The sequence below is a fragment of the Ochotona princeps genome, chromosome 29 (genome assembly GCF_030435755.1).
Source record: "Ochotona princeps isolate mOchPri1 chromosome 29, mOchPri1.hap1, whole genome shotgun sequence".
Taxonomy (NCBI): Eukaryota; Metazoa; Chordata; class Mammalia; order Lagomorpha; family Ochotonidae; genus Ochotona; species Ochotona princeps.
In genome coordinates, this window is record NC_080860.1 from 23,226,283 (window position 1) to 23,249,237 (window position 22,955).

The 22,955-nt window shown below is 48.2% G+C and overlaps 1 pseudogene; it reads right to left on the reverse strand.

Annotated features, from left to right (window-relative positions):
- Positions 1-16,271: 16,271 nt before the first annotated feature.
- Positions 16,272-22,559, reverse strand: LOC101525753 (cyclic AMP-dependent transcription factor ATF-1-like; annotated as a pseudogene).
- Between the last annotated feature and the right edge of the window lie 396 nt (positions 22,560-22,955).

Consider the following 22,955-nt stretch of genomic DNA (forward strand, 5'->3'; position numbering starts at 1 on the left):
GGAGCTTACGATTGTCCAGTATTACCAGCACATGGGGAAAAAGGATGACTTAGGCCTGTGAGTGCCAGTGGGCTGGCTGCCCTGCAGGGGCCAGGCTATGCAGGCTCACAGGGGTGATCTCCTTGCTTGTGACTCCTTAGTACTTCTCTGATCTGAGACCAGGAAGGGCAGACTACTCTGCTCTGTGAGGAAGAGCACTCGAGGATGCATACTTCCTCCTCGCCTGCCCCTCTTGGTGTGTGTACTCCTTAGAGCAAAGTTGCCCTAAGCAGTTACTCATTCTCATGTTTTAGGAAGCGCCAAACACATTCTCAGTTAGGCAGGTGGTAACCACACCAGACCTCAGAGTGGAGTGTGGTGCTTGCAGCAGACACACTGTGCCCCCCTTACCATGAGGGTTCTGAGAGATGTACAGTGAAGCTAGCAGTACAGCTCTGTGGCCATGTGTGCACAGGAGCCTGAGGTGCTGGCCCTCAGAGGAGGACCCAAGCTGGACCCTGAAAGCACCATTATCCCTGGAATGACACACATCTGGAGTCAGCAAACATCAGACCTTTCAGTGCGCAGACTCGGTCTCCTGTGATAACAGAACATGGATGCCCCCAGTCAATCTAACAGTCCACCTTAGCTAGGAAACACTGTTGCAGAAGGACTGCACCAACTTCATTGAAAATGTATTTGCTTGGGCCTGGCGGCATGGCCTAGAGGCTAAAGTCCTTGCCTTGAACGCCCCGGGATCCCATATGGGCGCCGGTTCTAATCCCAGCAGCTCCACTTCCCATCTAGCTCCCTGCTTGTGGCCTAGGAAAGCACTCGAGGACGGCCCAATGCCTTGGGAAACTGCACCCGTGTGGGAGACCCAGAAGAGGTTCCAGGTTCCCAGCATCGGATTGGCGCCCACCGACCGTTGCGGCTCACTTGGGGAGTGAATCATCAGACGGAAAATCTTCTTCTCTGTCTCTCCTCCTCTCTGTATATCTGACTGTAATAAAATGAATAAATCATTAAAAAAGAAAGAAAGAAAATGTATTTGCTTCAGAACTAAACATCAGGCTTGGCAGGGTAGCCTAGCGCTTGCCTCACAAGTGCAGGGATCCCATATAAACACTGGTTCTAATCCTGGCAGCCCCACTTCTCATTCAGCTCCCTGCTTGTGGGCCTTGGAGTCCTGCACCCATGTGGGAGATCCAGAAGAGGCTCTGGACTCCTGGCTTCAGATTGGCTTGGCTCCAGCCATTGCAGTCACTTGGGGAGTGAATCATTGGACGGAAGATCTTCCTCTCTGTCTCTCCTCCTCTCTGTATTTCTGACTTTGTAATAAAAATAAGCCTTTAAAAATTAAAAAATAAAAAGCTGTATATACACACACACACACACACACACACACACAGTCAACACCAAAAGTTAGACGAGGAAGAGAACACCTCACCGAAAGGGGCAAGAGCTCTAGTGGGAACAGGCAGTCTTCATAGTCTGCAGGTGGAAGCAGCAGCTTGCAGCTGGCCCTCACCCAGGAAGAATACATCTGACTGTGGGGCTGTCCAGAGGGTGTGAGCACAGGATACCCTGCCCCTTGTACATGACATTCTCATGGTCCCACCGCCACTGGTGCCCCTTCCCTGTGTGCAACACTGACAAGCTGCAGCCCCCTGCCAGTAACACTCACAGGACACCACACCTTTTCATCATGTACAGGTCACTGCCTCCACAAGGCCTCACAGAGCCCTGCCCCACCCACACAGGGCTCTACCCCCATATGCAGCATGCACATGGCCCCACTACTGCTGAAGGGAAAGAGTTCTTCTGATGGAGCAAAGCCTGCACTCCCTGCAGCATCAGCTGCTTCTGCCCCAGGGTGGCCTTCAAGGAGTAAAACAGGGACCAGGGGCCCATCTGCAAGACAGAGGCAATTGGTCCTCTGGGGGACCAGCAGTCCACTCACCCCTTGGCACATGTTATAGGCCAAGCCTCCTATAGACCCAGGCCTGGGGCCACTCAGCCGCTATACCCACTGGCATGGCCCCTTAACAGGAGCCACACTCCAGGAAATACTAGGTCTCCTTCCTATCCCGACTCCTTTCCCTCCCCATCCTTCCCTCCCTCCCCCTCCCTCCTCACTGACAAACCCTCTTGCCTTTGGGAACCTTCCTGTACTCTCTAGTTCTGTAAGGGCAGCTTTTGTGGACTCTCCATAGTAATGATATTGGGACAGTGTTGGCCTTCCGTGTGATCCCTATTACAATGAACTTGGTGCTCATTGCCAATGTACATGCAGAGAGACTCATCATCACATGGGACCAATTTCTATGCAAGCAGTTATGAAACACCCTCACAAGGCTCAAGGAAAAGAAAATCCACAGGCAGTTCTATTTGCCTCTTGGGTTGCCCCAAGCCTAGAAGGGGGCCATCTTTCACCTGTGCATCTCAGGGCTGATGTGTCTGGCTGGAGTGAGACAGCAGGCTCTCAGTAGGAACCTGGTGAGCCTGCTGCCATTTCTCCTGCTCAACCCCTGCCATTGATCTTGGTTCTGAAGAGAGCCAGTGGCTGAAGTTTAAGCATCTGCAGGCTCAGCTGCTGGGTCCTCTTCCTCTACATGGTCCTCACTGCCCTCAGTGATGGGGATGGAGGGATGACAACAGAGACTACAGCAGCTGGGGTCTTGGCTTCCATGGTCTCAGGTGTTGGGTCCTGGACCTCACTGCTCCTGGTACTGGGTAAAGATGGAAAGTCCACAGGGGTGTTGTCTGGGATTGGGAAGGGATTGGGCAGGCCCTGGGCACTCCTGCCTGCTCTGGGTCAGGCAAGGGAGAGCCAAGCACACAGGCAAGAACAGTCTCCAAGGATACAGGCTTAGGCTCCTGGTGGCCCTGAGGTGATACAGGCTCACAGATGGGCAAGATAGGCTTTGATCTGGGCAGCCACACAGTCCAGTGTGCCGGTGCAATACATAGCATGATCAGGCTGGAGGTTGGGCCTGGTCAGAATTCTCCAAAGGCAGAACTTTCTCCTGGTCCCAATAGTCCAGTCCCAGAGATTGTGTGGTCTCCCTAGAGGCTCAACACAGCCCCAGGCCCTCCAGGTACTTGCACCTTAGGGTCATCTGGAACCTTGAGGAGCTGCACGAAGGTAGTCTCAGAAACCTCATCTTTATCTTAATCTTCATCTTCATCTGAGCATGGCTCAAGCCAGTATTGCTCCCTGGGCCGTACTGCTGTAAACTGCTGGTTGGGATCCCACATTAGCAGGCACTCTAAGTACTCTGCCAGGCTTGAACTAACTTTGACAGGCAGAGTACAATCTGAAACAGGGATACCAGGTTGGACATCTCTGGTGTGGTAACTTCAGATATGGAGGTAGGCAGGATAGGAGCTCAGTGACTTCCCTGCCCAGGGCTGAGCTGCCTACCACATGGCCCCCAGCATGAGATGGCAGGAGCTATCTGACTCCCAGTGCTGAATTCAGACTGGGAAGTTGGCCCAGGCTTTGCTGCATCCTGCATAGGTCCCTGGAGGGTTCATCCTGCAGGTTCCAGTTTTGAAAGCAGGGTGAGCCCAGGAAGCTGTTTTTTTTTCTAAGATTTATTTATTTTATTACAGTCAGATATACAGAGAGGAGGAGAGACAGAGAGGAAGATCTTCCGTCTGATGATTCACTCCCCAAGTGAGCCGCAACGGCCGGTGGGCGTCGATCCGAAGGCAACATCCAGGAACTTCTTCCTGGTTTCCCACACAGGTGCAGTGTCCCAAGGCTTTGGGCTGTCCTCGACTGCCTTCCCAGGCCACAAGCAGGGAGCTGGATGGGAAGTGGAACTGCCGGGATTAGAACTGGCGCCCATATGGGATCCCGGGGCGTTCAAGGCAAGGACGTTAGCTGCTAGGCCACTGCACCGGGCCCAGAAGCTGTTCTTGATGGAGTTGAACTGCATCCTCCAGGGCACACCCCACATGCTGGGGGTGTATGTGGCATGGTGTAGGGTGTGCTAGCTGGGTTCTCCTTGGGCTTGAGTATTGGCTCTGTGTCTATGGGTGTGGGGAGGACACTGCTCCATTTAAGGTGTGCAGTGTGATCTGTATACTGGGGACAAATGTGGTGCTGGCCTATGTCATGCAGGACAGAAGCCACTGGAACCCTTAGTGGGTCAGACTTGGTGTCCTACATATTGGACCCAGATCACAATGTCTGGGTTTTGGATTGGGATCTTATAGCAGGTGTCCCAGGCCCTGGGGAGCTGAGGCTAGCTTTAGACTCCAGTAAGACAGCTGTGTGCAGGCTGCACCTTCCTCTCCCACACATTGTCAGCCTGCATGCTCTCTAGCCAGGTTTTAAAGTGCTCACAGTCCATTCTCAGCTGCTTTAGCTCTAGCTCTTTCCTTTCCAGGTTTATGGAAGAGACATCAAAACATCATGCTGCAAGTCAATCATCTCTCCTAAGTCTCTGCTTCATCCAGTCTCCTCTGACTCTATACTTACTCCCCAGGTGAGAACTTCACATCTCTGACTGCTAAACAGCCCATGAATAACCAATACCCAAGATTTGTTTTTCAAGTTCTTATCAGCTTTTAGCTCACAGTGGAAGGGATCTGTGGGCTGTTTGGTGTTGTGTCTTTTGAAGCCTTTCTTGGCCTCTCTAGGCCACGTGACTCAAAACTCTGGCCATAGGGGGAATCAGAATTTGTGATCTGATCCTAGAAAACATGTGTTCTAACTGGGCCTCCTCAACTGTTGGTGACTATGCAGTGGACAGCCATGCCCAGGTGCAAATAGGGGACAGTTCATTCTGGCCTGAAGAGGGTGGCAAGTACCGTTTAAGGAGATGGAGAACAGAGCAGGTTGGACAACTCTTCTGGTTGAGCTGTGGCAACAAGTGTCTAGGTGAGTTAATAGACTTAGGAAGGATTTTCTCAACCTTGAAGCAACAAAACCAACACCGTTTCAGAACTGTCAAGCTTACTCAAGCAATACCCTTGGAACATTCTTCTCCATATCAGGCTTTCTAAGATGACATCAAGTGAATGTGCCCCATCCCTGTGTGCTGGTGAAGTTGGGTAGAAGGGAGCAGTTCCATCTGGCGCGCACACACACACACACACACACACACAGTTACCCTCACAGATAAGAAAAAATGAAAGAAAAGAAAAATTGGAAGCATTTGTCCTACACACCTTCCCTCATGCCTCGACTTTTTTGCACCCTAATCAGTGACCCTCTGGATGTGCATCTTTGTCAACTATGTAAACATCAAAAAGAAAAAAATTATAAAAAAGAACTACCTTCCTTCCTTTTGCAGAAGCATTTGAGCATACAAGGCCTAATATACATGGATAAGAAACTAGTAAAATATTCTGAAAACAATGAAAACACCAAGAGCCAGGGCTGTGTCCTAGTGGATTAAGCCCCCTTAAGTGTGCATCCCATATGGGAACAGTTTTGAGTCCTGGCTGCTCCACCTCTGCTCCAGCTCCCTGCTGATCTTCCAGGAAAAGCAACAGAAGATAGGCCAAATGCCTGAAGCCCCTGAGCTCACTTGGAAGACCCAGGTGAAACTTCCACATCCTGCTGTTGTTCTGGCCTAATGCCAGTGTGGCTAATTGGGAGTAAACCAGTGTTAGCTTTGCTGAACACTGAAGGAAAAAAAAATACCAGCTGAGTACAAACAGGTCTTTAGTAAGCAAAGAGAAGTCTCTTCCTGGGCCTTTCCCCCATGCAGGGAAAGGACAAGCAGGAGAGAGGGAACAGCAAGTGGGAGAGTCAAGCTGGGTTGCTGGCAAAGGTTTTATATCTCTTCTGTCATGAGTGCGACATCAGCCCTGCTTGGGCCCTGATAGGGCAAGGAATGTTGGCCTTTGTCCATCATTGACCCCTGTGTGGCCTTGGCTGCCTTCGGGGTGTGCCAGATCACTGGCTGAGGTCACTGTGTAACTTCCTGTATTCAATTCCTGTAACCACAATAACCATCAACCAGTATATGAAAGATCTACATTTGTTTTTGTCTCTTTCTCTCTGTGACCCTGACTCAGAAATAAATAAACAGATGGATAAATAAATCTCAAAGAGGGTGAAAAACAAAGGTTCACTGTGGTGATGTGGTAGGGTAAGTTGCCACCTGCAATGCTCACATCTCATGTTGGCACCAATTTGAATCCCAAATGCTCCACTTTCAATACAGTCTCCCGATCATGTGCTTTGGAAAGCAACAGGAGCCAGCCCAAGTGCTTGGGTCCTTGCACCCATGGGAGAGACAGGGAGGAAGCTCTAGGTTCCTGGCTTTGGTCCAGCCCAGCCCTGATCATTGTGGCCATTTAGGGAGCCAACCAGGAGATGGAAGGCCTCTCTCTACAACTCTGCCTTTCAAACACACACGCCTTTGAAAAATATTAGTAATTAGAAAAAAAACAATGAAAAGACACACCTGCATTTAATATTAAGCTCTTTAAAAGCAACTGCTGTGAAAACCATCCTCTTGACTTAAGGCTACAAAGGGCTTGTTGCGTGGTGCTGGGCAAGTGCATATGAATGTTTAACTGGGCTGTCAGGAATTTCTCCAACGGATTTGTTGGGGCCAATGGAACTGTTAGGTCACAACAAAATGGAGCAAAAAGAAAATGGATCTCTTGTTTTTTCTACCCCTACACAGGTATCCTCTAATAAAAGAAGCTTCGATGTCTTCAACCAGAGTGGTGCATTTGTCCCAATCAATGAGTTGCTCTTGTGTTGTATATTCTGTGGGTTTGGAAAAGCACATATATGGAGGCTGCTGTTATCTCTGAATCTCTCTGCCTGGCTTATTCATCTTTATGTCCCTGACCTCTAGCAAACACTGAGCTTTTTACTATTTCCATAGTTTCACTTTTCGCAGAATGGTATCGTGTTGGAATCACATAATACAGGTACTTTTTAGATTGTCTTCTTTCACTTAATAATACACTCTTAGGTTCTATCTATGGTCCCATGGCATGAGAGCTTGTTTCTTCTTAGTGTTGAATAGTATGCCATTATCTGGATGTATCACAGTAGATTTACCCATTCACCCACTGAATGACATCTGGTTACTTTCAAGTTCGGACCATTAGTAACAATTATCCTCATCAATGTGCAGGGTGTTGTGTGGATGTAAGCTTTCTCCTCCTTTGAGTAAAATATCAAAGAACACAGCTAAGGTGTGTTTAGGGTTGCAATGAACCACCAACTGGCTTCCCCAGAGGCCATATGTGGCATTTGGATCCTGAACACCAAGCAAATAATTCCTGTTGCCCACACGCTTGGCAGTACCCAGTGTTTTCACTGCCAGCCAGCTGGTAGCTGTGGAGTGCGGTCATAGAATTGAACGTGGGTTTGCCTGATGACTCACCAAGAAGCATTATTTTATGTGCTTTCCTGCCATCTGTCAAGGTTTTTGACACAGTTTTAAAAATTGGGTTATTGGCTTCTTTTGTTAAGTTGTAAGAATTTCTTAAACATTGTGGATGATGGCCCTTTGTCAGACCAGTCTGCAGCAAATGTTTTCTGCCAACCTGGGCTTTGCCTTTTCATTCTTTCGAGATGTCTTCCACAAAGCAGAGTTCTAGCTTATTGACTCTTACTTCCATGGCGTGTGCCTTAGGTATTACATCTTCAAAAAGCATCATTAAGCCCAAGGACTTAAATCATCATCCAGATGTGTTGCTTTTTTGTGTTTCAATTTATATCCGTGATTCAGTTTAAGATACATGAAATTTATCATTTTAAAGTCAGGTCTCCCACCCAGCTTTCTTTTGGACAACTCCACCCACACTTGGCATTCCACAGGGTTCAATTCCTGACACTCATTCCGGTTGCTGCTCAGGCTTCTCGAGCAAGGACCGTGGTCACCAGTGTCTGCAGGACTGTGTGGCTCCCCTCCTCTGGGAGACTTCCTCTGGCATCAGCAGCTCTCTCTCTGTTCATCCGGGTCTGTACCCATACAGCTCCCTGTACATGAGAGAATTTTGGAGGGAAAGAGAATTGAACGGTAAGTCCGTCTTGATGCAAAAACTGAAAATCTCTTCACTTACATGAACTTTTTGGAAGACCATAAAAATAAGTAAATCTTAAAAAAGAGAGAGAAACAACAATACCATATCCAGATACAAGTTTGATTTTTAAAATCCTGCCATAAGACTATCAAAATGCAATGAAAGTAAATCAATCTTTTAGCAAAGAGAGGGACATGAAATTTTTGACAATCCCTATATGCTTAAACACACGAACATGCACAGTTAGCAATTTTAAAATGTTTGTGGAACTTCCTTCAGTAGCGGACCCTCCAGGAGCTCTGTGAAACCCAGGCAGCCACTGCCAACCTAGGTCCCTCCAAACCTAGGGGATAATCCCAGCTGCCCTAGCTGGCTCTGCCCACCCACATGAGCAGCAAGTCCGAGATCCCGCAGCCAGTTCCACCCCACCCACCATGTCATGGAGAGCAATCCTGACGCCATGGGTGGCAGCTCAGCGACTGGCGGCCTGGGCAGCCTCACATCAGTGGGCACAAGAAGGTCACTGAAATGTTTTGAATGTAAGAAACAGATGTGTTTCATTTGAAGAATCGAATAGGTCAATCATTTTATAATAGTGTGTCTGACTAGTTAGATAAGTAATCATTTTCTTGATGTGAAATTGTATTGAGATGATTATGTAGCTCACACTCAAGTAATCATATCTGACAACAAGCAGTCATTGGATAAATGACAGAAATCCTCAGGCATCCAGCATTTGAGCAGTTTAGATGCCCTGATCTTGGAAAGCCCCTTTCCAAGTCAGGAATGGATTTCTGTCACTATAAGCCAGTCAACAACTAGAACTCCAGGCAGATTCCTTCCTTACTTTACTTAGATCTGACTCTCCTCCCTTGGGGCCAGCACAGTGCATTTGGGGATTTTCTTAGGTTTCTACACTTGCTTGTCCGTAACACAATATTTGGCTAATATGCACTTGCTACCTATTTTTTGCTAAACTTTGGCTGCATCCCGCAGGTTTTTATGCTATTACCCTCAAATGGTTCAAATGTTAAGGGGCTGAAGATGAGTGAGATCCCAGGAACATGGGGGAGGGCGCAGGGCGGGGGCCGGCGGGGGCTGCAGCTGCAGGCTGACTTCTCTTCCGCCCTGGACCTCCGCACTCGCCCTAAAAGTGCAGCGCGCTGGTGGCAGGTGAGACTATAGCAGCGCGGGCGGCCGCCGTCCTGCGCGCCATGGACCAGAGTTCCCCCGCGGAGCTGGTGCCGCCGCCCACTCTTCCTTACTCATTTGTTACTGAATCATTTGCGTGTATAATAATTGAAAAAGAAACTATTTATGGACTACGGGCAAAAGTTCCTGTACAATATTCTATTTTTGGCCTAGCAGCTAAAAGTCCTCGCCTTGAACGCACTGGGATCCCATATGGACGCCGATTCTAATCCCGGCAGCGCCACTTCTTGGGATCCCAAGCCCAATGTCTTGGGATCCTGCACCCGTGTGCAAGACCTGGAGGAAGTTCCTGGATCCTGGCTTTGGATCAGCTCAGTACCGGCCCTTGTGCTCACTTGGGGAGTGAATTATCGAACGGAAGATCTTCCTCTCTGTCTCTCCTCCTCTCTGTATATCTGCCTTTCTAATAAAAATAAATAAATCTTTTTTTTAAAAGATTTTATTATTATTGGAAAGCCAGATATACAGAAAGGAGAGACAGAGAGGAAGATCTTCCATCCGATGTTTCTCTCCCCAAGTGAGCCGCAACCGGCTGGTGCACGCCAATCCGATGCTGGGAACCAGGAACCACTTCCGGTTCTCCCAAGCAGGTGCAGGGTCCCAAAGCATTGGGCCGTCCTCAACTGCTTTCCCAGGCCACCAGCAGGGAGCTGGATGGGAAGTGGAGCTTCTGGGATTAGAACCGGCGCCCATATGGGATCCCGGGGCGCATTCAAGGCGATGACTTTAGCCCCTAGGCCACTGCGCTGGGTCCTGTGCAATATTTTAAGAGATACATATATTAAAACTAGGTAATTATGAAACATTGAATTGTCTATGTGTATATTTTTATACCCAATTAGTAATTTAAAAATGTAATTTGAGACGAGCTATTCTAACATTAGAATAGTGTGTGGGGCCTGGCACTGTGGCCTGATGTCCAAAGTCCTTGCCTTGCATGTACCAGCATCCCATATGGGTGCTAGTTAGAATCCCAGCTACTCCACTTCCCATCCAGCTCCCTGCTTGTGGCCTTGGGACCCTGCAACCACGTGGGAGACCTGGAAGAAGCTCCTGGCTCCTGGCTTTGGATTGCTCATTTCTGGCTACCTGAGGAGCAAAACAGTGGAGAAATCTTTCTCTTTTTCTCTTCTTTTCTCTGTAAATCTGACTTCCCAATAAAAATAATTAAATCTTAATAATTATAATGTGGTGTCATAAATTCGGGCAATAAATTCAACACTGTTGTATTTATGAATGATGTAAATATTAATTTCAAGTACAATAATCCACTGTTTTTACATGAGAGAATGCTTTATGATGGTACAAGAACTATAGACAATCTATGAAATAAATGATCAGTGATGTGCCTAACAGGTGTTAGGGATGCATGATCATCTAACTTGAGGTATGTACCATATCTTGAAAAGTAAAGGTCAAGCGAGAAGAGGTGGAAATGAGACATGCTTGGCTGAGTTGGCATCTTTTGTTCATATGAGCATAAAAATGAAATCTGGTTAGCGAATCTTACTTTATTTCCTATTTCAAATTGAGCCAAAAATCACCTTGTATATCAGGAACACATAAAGTATGAATTTTATAAAAGCCAATTTCATAAAAGTATATGGCATGTAATGTCATTCCATATTATTATATTTTAAAGACTTATTTATTTTTATTGGGAAGGCAGATATACAGAGAGGAGGAGAGACAGAGAGGAAGCTCTTCCGTCCGATGGTTCACTCTCCAAGTGGCCGCAACAGCTGGAGCTGAGCCAATCTGAAGCCAGGAGCCAGGGGCTTCTTCCAGGTCTCCCATGGAGGTGCAGGGTCCCAAAGCTTTGGGCCATCCTCAACTGCTTTCCCAGGCCACAGGCAGAGAGCTAGATGGGAAGTCGGGTCTCCGGGATTAGAACTGGTGCCCATATTGGATCCCGGGGCGTTCAAGTCAAGGACTTTAGCCGCTAGGCTATCGCGCCGGGCCCATCATTCCATATCATGATATATGAATATGAGGCCAAAAATCATAAATTGGGGCCTGCGTTATGGTGCACTGTGTGAAACCTCCACCTGAAACATCCCACCTGGAAACTTGTTTGAGCCGTGCTTGCTCTTCTTCCGGTCCAGCTCCTGTACCGTACCTGGGGGAGCAGCAGAAAATGGCTCAAGGGCCTGTGCCCCTCCCCCACGTCACTGCCTCCTAACTTGGCCCAGCCCAGCCCTGCTTATTGCATCTCTCTCTCTGTCTTAAATAAATATGTAAAATGTATTTGATGAATACATGGATTAACACAGGAAGGCAGATTTTTCCATATTATTTACTCTTCGATTTATTCCATTTGAATTAAAGCTTCCTTATTTGACTTTGTTGCTTAAAATAAAATATTTACTTGCAAGACACAGAGAAAGAAAAACGCTGTCACCCACTGGTCAGTTCCTATAACCTACATACCCGCACTGGTCACAAGCCGGGTTCTGAAGCCTGGGTCCCCATGTGGACGGCAGCAGCCTGATCACGTGATTCTTCACTGCGACTTCCCAGCGTGCAACTGGCAGGAAGCTAGAATCAGCACGTGCAACAATAAACAGGATCCTGGCACTCCATTGCGAGTTGTGGACACCACCATCAGTAAGCCGAAGCCAGAGGCCAGGATGTATTCCTAAGGCCATGGAACAATCTCCAGAATTGCAATTCCATTGCTCATTTGTGAATTGCCTCTTCCATTTTAGTAGGAATACAGGAGGTATTGTGTATGCTAAATAGTTGGATTTGATTTGTACAGAGTGTATACACCGTGAGGCAGGGATTCAGTCTTGGTCTCTCATGTGGATAGCAGAATTCCACCTGCTGGAGTTATCATCACTGATTCCCAGGCTCTACTTTAGAAACAAAGTAGAGTCAGAGACAGCACCCAGGGACTCACACGTGGAAGGCAGGTGTTCCAACTACTAGGCTAAATGCAATCCCTCTGCATGGTTAAATAACCCAAACTGCCATGAACTTTACAAAGACAACTGATATGCAGGCATATCATAAGTGTTTGCATGCAAACATATCTTTGGTTTCCAGCTTTCCATGATTCTTTGATTTGATACAGTATTGAGCTATGACTATATAAAAACCTTATGGTGTGTGTGTGTCTGGAGAAGCCAGACAGAACAGCAGCATCAAAAGAGATTGGGGTGGTTGCCTGCTGCTGAATAGAATCCAACCACAAGGCCTATGATAAGTTGCCTATCCTACTTATAATTTGATTTCCTGATTCTAACAAAGAATGATGTAGTGCTGACATTTATAACCCTTGGTGCGTTCCACACTGCTTTCTTGTGAACTCACCGACAGCCATAGACATACTCTTCTCCTACAGAGATAACAGCAGGAGCTAGGCAATAATGACTACTAGAAAGTCCACTCATTTCTTCACCTTAGGTCTTGAGCTTTCTACAGCATCCAGAGGCAAGAACCAAATATGTTTAGAAAGTAATGGTCTGGGCCCGGTGCGATAGTGTAATGGTTAAGGTCCTCACCTTGAATGTGCCGGGATCCCATATGGGCGCAAGTTCGAATCCCGGCAGCTCCACTTCCCACCCAGCTCCCTGCTTGTGGCCTGGGAAAGCAGTTGAGGATGGCCCAAAGCCTTGGGATCCTGCACCCGTGTGGGAGACCCAGAAAGAAGTTTCTGGCTCCCAGCTTCGGATCGGTGCAGCACCAGCCATTGCGGTCACTTGGGGAGTGAATCATCAAACAGATCTTCCTCTCTGTCTCTCCTCCTCTCTGTACATCTGCCTTTTCAATAAAATAAATAAATCTTTAAAAGAATGTAATGGTCTAGGGAGAAGGACTAGACAATATGAGAGAGAGAAGGGGAGGGTATCTAACTCTGCATTTACAACTGCTGCTTTGAACATCCCACATCCCAGAGAGTGTGCTGGGTTTGAGTCCTGCCTCAACTTCCACTTCCAGCTTGTGGCGAATGTGCATTCTGGGAGGCAGAAGGTGCTGGCTGAAGCAGCTAGCTGAGTCCCTGCCGCTGAGGTGGAAGACCTGGGCTGGATGTGCTGGGTGTTGTACGCATTGGGATTTCAATTGTTGATGGAACCTCTCCATTTCTGTATCTTCCTCTCTCCATTCCTGTTTCTTCCTCCAAATGCACAGAGCTGGACAGAATTTGAAAATGTCAAAGTAGTTTTTAATGGATGTTATGTAACATTTACCACCAACCACTGAAAAGGAACCCATGTATTTCTATTTCTATCACCGCATTATTGCCTCTACTCTTTCTTGCACATTGTAACCAATGTTTAGTATCCCTAAGAGAATTCTGTTCAATGCAATCCGAAGTCAGCAAACATGGGATTCCTTTCCATTGCTAATATTTCCTCAAGAAAATACAATAAGTTGATATTTATTTTATCAGTCTGTTTTTAGTTTGGAGAACAGTCTTTCTGAAGAGCAAAACTTGAGCCTATTTTACTTGACATTGCATATTCATGGAAAGTGCATTTTAAAGTTCATTGTTACTGCTCATGCTTTTGTCTAAAGGAATTTACAGAAACATTTCATTGTGATAGCAATATAATAGCAGGCAATAGATTATTTCACCAGGATTTAATACAAATTATTTTAAATATCATCTGCCAATGTCAGCACATGTGCTATATTTAAATGAAAATGTGTGGTTGGATGCTACCTCAGTAAACCTAGAATTATTGTCTTACAGCTGTGAGAACCCCTCAGCTGTTTGCACCTGCCTCTCTCCTTTCTGTCCAGGGCAAGAGAGAAAGCTGCTTGGTGGTCTGAGAAAGAGCATCCCTACTTTACATTTCATTATACAGACTGTTTTTCAGCTGCACAGTTAAATGCTGGCTGCTTGGCTGCCACACTGACACCACACGGTAGGATCAGACCTCACCTTCAGATCAGCCTCTCTTCTTCCTAGCTTCTCCTTTCCCTCCATTGCCTTTCTTCTCACTTTCTGTTGCTTTCCCCTGACTGTCCGGTCAGCTGTCATCATGTCTATAAGCATCATTGAATTTCTTCAGAGTATATACCATTCACACCGTTAAGTATCCTGCTTGAATAGTACTCTATATGCCCCTGCGGCCCTCCAGATAATCACTGTTTGGTCTACCAAATCATTAATTCTAATTCTCAAAATAAAGATATTTAATCTTTTTAAAACTTAAAATCCTCTGAAATCTGATTTGCCGTGTCTCTTTAGCCAAACTACTACCAAGGCTTTTTTTTTTTTTTTAAGATTTTATTGTTATTGGAAAGCCAGATATACAGAAAGGAGGAGAGACAGAGAGGAAGATCTTCCATCTGATGTTTCACTCCCCAAATGAACTGCAACGGGCCGGTGCACACCAATCCGATGCTGGGAACCAGGAACCTCTTCCGGGTCTCTCCCACATGGGTGCAGGGTCCCAATGCTTTGGGCCATCCTCAACTGCTTTCCCAGGCCACCAGCAGGGAGCTGGATGGGAAGTGGAGCTGCTGGGATTAGAACCGGCGCCCATATGGGATCCTGGGGCTTTTAAGGTGAGGACTTTAGCCGCTAGGCCACGCTGCTGGGCCCAGTATACGGTATTTGTAACTTTAGATAAGTTGCATATAAAACTTACAATTCAAATATTAACCAATCTGAAAACTTCTCATAATATAAAAATGATACTTTGAGATGTAAATTTTGTACTATACAAACTATATATATAGACATTTAAAGTAATCATTAAAAACTCAATATTAGAATTTATAAAGATCAGCTATCAAAATATATTGGCAGTCACTTTTTTTATAAAGGTACCATTCACTAACATACAAAATAGTCTCTAACATAAAATCACCATACTATTTTAGGATCTAAGAAACCTTCCAGTAAATTGACTATAGTATTCTATTGGAAAAACTCTGGCATGCATCTTCAGGGTTTTTTAAAATTTATTTTCAAGGCCTGTAAACATTCCATTCTATTAAACACAATAGAGTGAGTAATGGATATTCAACTGCATACAGAATACAGAATTGAAAATATATATATATATATATATATTTGTAGGAAATCACCAAAGCCAGAATGAGCAAGAAACAACTGAAAAATATCAAACTACTAAACAGTTTTTCTTTCCATTTTCATAAAAAAAAGAAGTTATAAAATCACCACCCTCCCTCCGAGCATTTCGCTCCCTTTGCAAAAGGCTCTCCAAATGGTGAGCCCAACTTGGCCCATCCCAGGTCAACATCACACAGGGTAGAAGCTCATTGAAAAAACCCGACGGTGGACAAGCACACATCATCACAAAACACAATTTATCCTTTAGTAACATACTAAGGTTCTTTTCTACAAGTGTAATTTAGAATTTTTTTAAAAAGATTTGTTTATTTTTATTACAAAGTCAGATATACAGAGAGGAGGAGAGACAGAGAGGAAGATTTTCCAACTGATGATTCACTCCCCAAGTGAGCAGCAACAGCCGGTGCTGCGCTGATCCGAAGCCGGGAACCTGGAACCTCTTCTGGGTCTCCCACGTGGGTGCAGGGTCCCAAAGCATTGGGCCATCCTCAACTGCTTTCCCAGGCCACAAGCAGGGAGGTGGATGGGAAGTGAAGCTGCCAGGATTAGAACTGGCGCCCATATGGGATCCTGGGGCGTTCAAGGCAAGGACTTTAGCTGCTAGGCCACGGCGTCAGGCCCGTAATTTAGAATTTATTAGCAGAAATAAAACACTCAACACACACGCCTAACAACCAAAAAAGGTCGATTTCAGGAAACAGGAAATTATGCAAGCCTACAGGATAAACTGTTTTATTTTGAAAAACTCAATTTACTGGCCTTCATCTTGTCCTGCGCTTTTAGGAAGTGTCTGCTTCTTGCTGGTTGAGTGTGTGTGATGCTCCATGGCTTCCAGTGGTGCCTGTGGCCTGCTTGAAGTCGTTTTCCATTGAATCTTCTTTCAACCAATTTCCTGCGGACGATATTTGCATTGCAAAAAACCTAAATAAAAAGCTTCACTTTTGACCTTTTAATTTATGCATCTCCATGAAAAAGAAATCCAGCTAACTTTTCGTCCACAAAAATAATTGCTTTCTCAAGAATCAAACTCTTCTACTAGAGTTCGATTTTGATTTTCCAGGAGTGCAGCTCCATTTTCCAGGCATTTCACATATTCTTTGTTCTTTCTGCGCCATTCTCTGGCAGTTTCCCTGTTTCCCATCAGCCGTGTTTCTCTTTCCAACTGGGGACCATCTGTTTTAGGTGCCTGTACGTCAGGGTCAGCGGTGACGTCATCCCCACGGTTGGTGGCAGTGAAGTCGCTGAGGGTGTGGTCCGCATCTGGTAGGTCTGCACATCTCCCCATGCAGTCTGTCCACCACCTGCTTGCTGCGCACAAGAATCTGCTGTCCATCAGAGGGCTGCGCATCCTGGAGAATCGTCCCTTGCTGGGCACTGCCTGAGCTTGCCATGGTCAACGTCTGCAGGCCCTGTGTGCCATCCGAGCCCGGACTGGCCGAGTGTAAGGCTCCCTGTGGGGCAATGGCCGTGGACTGTCTGCTGCTCCTCTGATCAGGTCAGACAGAGACGTGACAGCAGACACGCCGGGGTTTTCTCCGTCTCCTTTTCTGCCCCGTGTATCTTCCCAAGGCAGGTCTATTAGTATGTTTCTGTAAGACGGCCTCCTAGCCAGGATCCCGTGGGCTTTCTGGGAGGAGCCTATGCTGTCCCACGGGTCCTGGGACTGCTCAGTGTCACATAAAAATGATACCATGCTGCAGGATCGGAAGACTCTATAGCATCAAAATATCCACATGACCCAAACTATTCTCCAGAGTCAATGCAATCCCTGTCAAAACTCCGACAACATTCTTCTCAGAAATATTAGCGATACTAGGAAACTAATCTGTCGAGAAATGTGAGCTCCCTGAAGTGCTGAACCAGCCTGAGGTGCTGCCTCTGAAGCTTTGCTCTTGTGGGAATCTTCCCTAATCAACCATGGCTGTGGCCTGGTTGCCCTCCCCAGGGGCGGAACTTGCAACTGGCCGCCCCCGCCTCCCTCCCAGATGGCCACGAGTTTGTGGCCCGCTTCCTCCCCCACCCACTGCAGGCAGGGGACTTCCTCCCCCACCCGCTTCCTCCCCCACCCGCTGCACCCGAGGGTCTGGCGGGGCGGGGAGAAGCGGTGTCCCCAGTGTCCCCAGTGTCCCCGAGCACGACTGGCCCGAGCTGCTGTGTGCTAGGCACCCCAGGGCCGCCGGGGCTCAGGCGGCATGATCTCCAGCAGGCCGGGGGGCCTAGAAACTATAGTTAAAACAGCAATGTCAGTGGAGGCCAAAAGTGCCCAGGAGCAACAGCCCTGGCTCCATCTCTGCACAGAGGTTCTGTGTTGGCGAGCCCCCTTCTGCTGCGACATTCCTTCCTGACTCCAGCTCACGTCAAAAGCCATGGAAATTCCACTACAGCTAGAAGAGATTTGTCCGTCCGCACGTTGTGGTCACAAACTTCTTGTTGCAAAGTGACAGTCTGACTTGGAATGCCCTAGGGACTCTGCTGTGACCACATGTTCCCATGAAGCTGCTGGGTTTAGAACCAGCGCCGGGCCTGGCATCGTGGCCTAGCGGCTAAAGTCCTCAGCTTCAACGCCTCCGGATCCCATATGGACAGCAGTTCTAATCCCAGTAGTTCCACTTCCCATCCAGCTCCCTGCTTGTGGCCTAGGAAAGCAGTCCAGGACGACATAATGCATTGGGACCCTGCACCAGCGTGGGAGACCTGGAAGAGGCTCCTGGTTCACCGGATGTTGCGCTCACTTGGGGAATAAATCATCCAATGGAAGATCTTCCTCTCTGTCTCTCCTCCTCTCTGTATATCTGACTTTGTAATAAGAAATAAATAAATCTTAAAAAAAAAAGAAAAAATAGAACCAGCGCCCATATGGGATCCCGGCACGTGCAAAGTGAGGAGGACTTTAGCCACTAGGCTACGGCGCCGGGCCCTGTCCTTTTTCTAAAGCCACTCATGCCTCTTGGCAGCCCTACCTGATGGCCTCAGCTGCACCTAATCACCTCCAGGTGCAATCAGCATGTGAGTTTGGAACAAAGTTTCCAACGTGAACTCTGGGTGGGGGGCGCACAGCCAAACCCCACAGTACTTGCTGTGTGGATAAGTTTCTCACACAACAGAGCTTTGCTGATGGAGCTGCATCTACCCCTTGTTTCCTGCCTGACACAGTGGGAGCTCAGGGAGCGAAGGAATAGATATACATTGTTGTAATCTGATTCTTTTCTATTTCGGTTGCATTGTTCAAAAAAAGATTTATTTTATTTTTATTGGAAAGTTAGATATACAGAGAGGAGGGGAGACAGAGAGGAAGATCTTCCATCCTGTTGATTCACTCCCCAAGTGAACCCAATAGTCAGTGCTGTGCTGATCCGAGGCCAGGAGCCAGGAACTTCTTCAGGTCTCTCACACGGGTGCAGGGTCCCAAGGGCTTGGACAGTCCTCTGCTGTTTTTCCAGGCCAAAGCAGGGAGCTGGATGGGATGTGGAGCTGCCGGCATTAGAACCGGCGCCCATATACAATCCCAGTGTGTTCCAGGGGAGGACATTAGGCACTAGGATATCGCCCTGGGCCCAAACCCATTGGTTTTTTTTATGACAATACGCTTTAAATTCCCAAGGCCACAATTCAATTAGTATTTGTGTCAACGCAAGGTCATTTATCCTTAGGTGCTTTTAAAATGTATTCATTTATTTGGAAAGAGTTAGGCAGAGACAGGAAAGGACAGAAACAGAGAGAATGCTTCTTTTTGGTGGTTCCCGCACCCAAAAGATTGAAATTCTCAGGGCTGGACAGGGCAAGGCCAGGAGGCAGGCCCTGATGGAATATTCCTCCAACTGTATTCACAATAGCTAGTATGGATATTTTTATCTAATTGCTAATAGTCAGTACCTGTGGTTATACATTTTATGTTTTTATGAATGAAACAATTTATTACTAAACAATTTTCTCCGAAGAAAGCATATTTACCAGGTTATCTCAGAAGCTAATAGGACCCCACATGACGTCTTGGATGCAAGGACCCAGCCTGTGTGTGTCTCGGTGTGACTGACGTCCCTGAGTGAGGTGTGGAGGGTGGAGTGCCCTGCCTTGAGTGCTCACCCAGCCGGGTTCCTAAGGGACCCTGGACAACAGAGAGTACTGGATAATGCAACACTGGGCTGGGCCCTGAGTGACCCCTGTCACAAGCTTTGATCAGGTACAAGCACTGGTTTCTGCACCAGGAGCAAGCAAGTGGGGAGCCAGAGCAGCAAGGATTCAGCTGTTTGTCTTCACCTGTGAAAACATCACACCAAGGGCCCGGTGCGGTAGCCCAGGGGCTAAAAGTCCTTGCCTTGCAAGCACCAGGATCCCATATGGGCGTGGTTTTGTGTCTCTGCAGCCCCACCTGCCATCCAGCTCCCTGCTTGTGGCCTGGGAAAGCAGTCAAGGCCAGTCCAGAGCCTTGGGACCCTGCACCTGTGTGGCAGACATGAGAGGTGCTCCTGCCTCCTGGCTTCAGATGGGATCAGCTCTGGTGGCTGCGGCTGCTTTGGGAGGGAATGACCAGACAGAAGATCTTCCTGTCTCTCCTCCTCTCTGTAAATCTGCCTTTCAAGAAGAATAAGTAAATCTTAAGAAAGAGAAAAATTCAATATCGTGGGCACAAAAGATCATCACAGACCCTTGGCACTTGCTGTCTGTTTAGTCCACATTTTCTTTCTGTGTTCAGTAGAACGGCCTTGTCCCTGCTGCCTGGGAGGAAGCGCATCTGCCCAGGTCCGCTGTGCAGGCTGTCCTCCAGGTGACCAACGTGTGAGCCTGTTGTTCTGGAAGGTCTTCAGATGAGCCTGCTCTCCTTCAGTGCGTTGATGGTCCCTTCACGGGGTGATGGACGCTGGGAGTGTTTCCTTGTGTCACCTTAAAGAAAGATTGGAATGTGCTGGGTGGGATCCAAACTTCACCTCAGGGCTGAAGAGGGAACTGACCCTAGATGACAGGTGGACCAGAGTCCTTGAACTTCAGTCTAAATCATGGGATTATCAAAATAACTCCCTGCAAGCCCTGCCCAGGTGATCTGATTATGTTAATAGGCATCAGGGAACACATCCCAATCCAATGAGTTCACTGTTGACAGGCCCTGGGGGTTTCTCAAATGAACTCCCAGGGCAGTGTCTGTTTCTACACAAACTACCTCAAGGTGGAAAATACCAGGGATGGGGGTGAAGCTATTCACACCACAGGGATGAAAGGCATAAACAGATGCAAGGAGTGAGACACCCCCGGGTCTGCTTTGGATGGTGCCTCAGAGTGACAGGCAATTGGTCCAATCAGAAGAGCGACTGCGTGTGGGCGGAGTCTAGGTGGCAGTTAGGCTGTCAGTTGACAGGAAGCCCCGCCCCTTCCGCTAAGCCCCGCCCATCTCGGGTATTTAAGGCTGTTGCCAAGGCAATGAGCTTGGATTCTCTCTGAGGAAAGTGAATGCCAGAGCAGGTTTCTGCGCTGCACAGCTTCCCAGAGCATCCTGCGAGCATCCTGCGAGCTTCCAGTGAGCATCTTGCGAGCATCCTGCGACTTTGAATCGTGACACGGAGTGATAGAACACTTGTGTGAGTGGGCCTGTTATCTGTGTTCTGGTTATTCCCTCGTTTTTCACACAGGCTTTCCTGTGGCCTAAGCCAGACACACACACACACACACACATACACACATACACACACCCAACACACACACAACTCACACGCACACACACACACAAACAATACACACACAAGTACACACACACACACACAGCCTCACTCTTAACGCACCACAGCCCCAACCTGGCATCCTCAGGCTCAAAATCCTTTTCAGGGCCTCTAACTTGTAGATTTGAACACAGGCCAGGGAATAGCAGCTTACTTCCTGTAATAATGTCTTTCTCAGTGAAGACTAGGGACCAATCCAGTCCTTCTGCAGGCTCCTCCAGACCTGACTCCCCAGACATCAGACCAGCATCGCCCAGTGGATCTCACGGCTATCCCAGCGACCCCTACACTGTGCAAACATCCCCCACAGGGAGCCCCACATGTGGCGACATTTCCCCAACGGCTTCACGCCACCTGTCATTGTCACCAACACGACCATGCCCATCCATGCATCACTCTCCCCCTTCTGGCACCTCCTCCCCTAGGACACCCGATTCTGCAGTGTCATCCCCAGGGCCATACTCTGAGTCCTCAGGGGTGTCCACGATCTACCACATGTTCACCCTTCCCTCCTCATGCAGCTCAACCCCTACCCGAGGGGATTACCCCGGCTCCCAAGAACACCTCTTCAATGACTTGAAAGGGCTGAGCAGCATTACACATGACCCACCTGGGGATGCCCAGATGTACCAAGAGCTCCGCATCCAGTCTCCCGTACCCTCAGCACAAACACAGAGGCTCTCTCCCATGGCACCTAGCTACTTCCCAACTATGCCCACACTTCAGCCTGAGTCAGACAACCTATGCCATGGGATTCCTGCCAACTCTGGGAACTTAAGGTCTCCCAGCCCTGTGTGCATCAGTCTGTCTTCCACATCATCCTGCTCCTTGAGTAGCAGTTGTTTCATTGTGGAGGAGTCAGCCCCCGTGAATGTGGGAGCTCCTAGTGTGGCAGGAATTTCACCCTGTTACTCCCCCATGAACCCTCTCCCACCACTGTCTCCTCTGTCTCCCAGCTACTCCCCTACCGTCCCGAGATTTCTCGGTGAGGACACCAACCAGAGGGAGTTCGGCCTGGAGGAGAGGCCAGGCTCATTGGGAGCAGTAGACTGGGCCCTCATGTCTACCATGGAGGAGATTGGGGTTCCATCTGAATGTTCTTCTGAGGGCACACCAGAGCCTGATTCCACAGTCTTCACCCTGCCTGAGTCCACTCACAATCCTCCCTTGGGTCCCAGTGACCCCTTCACTGTGCAAGCATCCTCCACAGGGAGTCCCACATATGGTGCCATTTCCCCATTGGCTTCACGCCACCTCTCATTGTCACCAACACAACCATGCCCATCCATACATCACTCTCCCCCTGCTGGCACCTCCTACCCTTCTACACCCAATTCTGCAGTGCTATCCAATGCACATCCTGTGGCACCTAGCTACTCCCCAACTATGCCCACACTTCAGCCTGAGTCAGACAACCTATGCCATGGGATTCCTGCCAACTCTGGGAACTTAAGGTCTCCCAGCCCCGTGTGCATCAGTGTGTCTTCCACATCATCCTGCTCCTTGAGTAGCAGTTGTTTCATTGTGGAGGAGTCAGTCCCCGTGAATGAGGAAGAACCTAGTCCTACCAGAAATTCAACATATTCCTCCCCCATGAACCCTCTCCCACCACTGTCTCCTCTGTCTCCCAGCTACTCCCCTACCGTCCCGAGATTTCTTGGTGAGGATACCAACCAGAGGGAGTTCGGCCTGGAGGAGAGGCCAGGCTCATTGGGAGCAGTAGACTGGGCCCTCATGTCTACCATGGAGGAGACTGGGGTTCCATCTGAATGTTCTTCTGAGGGCACACCAGAGCCCCACTCCCCAGGATTTACCTCGGTAGCTTCTCACTATGTTCCCTCGTGTTCTAGTGCCCTGTCTGCATTGGGACCCCGATGTTCCTCTCCTATTGCCCCTGGCACATCACTGCCATCCCTCCTTCTCTCTCCCATCTCACACTGCTCCTCCCCACGTGACTGTATGGTTGAGGAGAAGTTTGCTGTCCTGTCTCA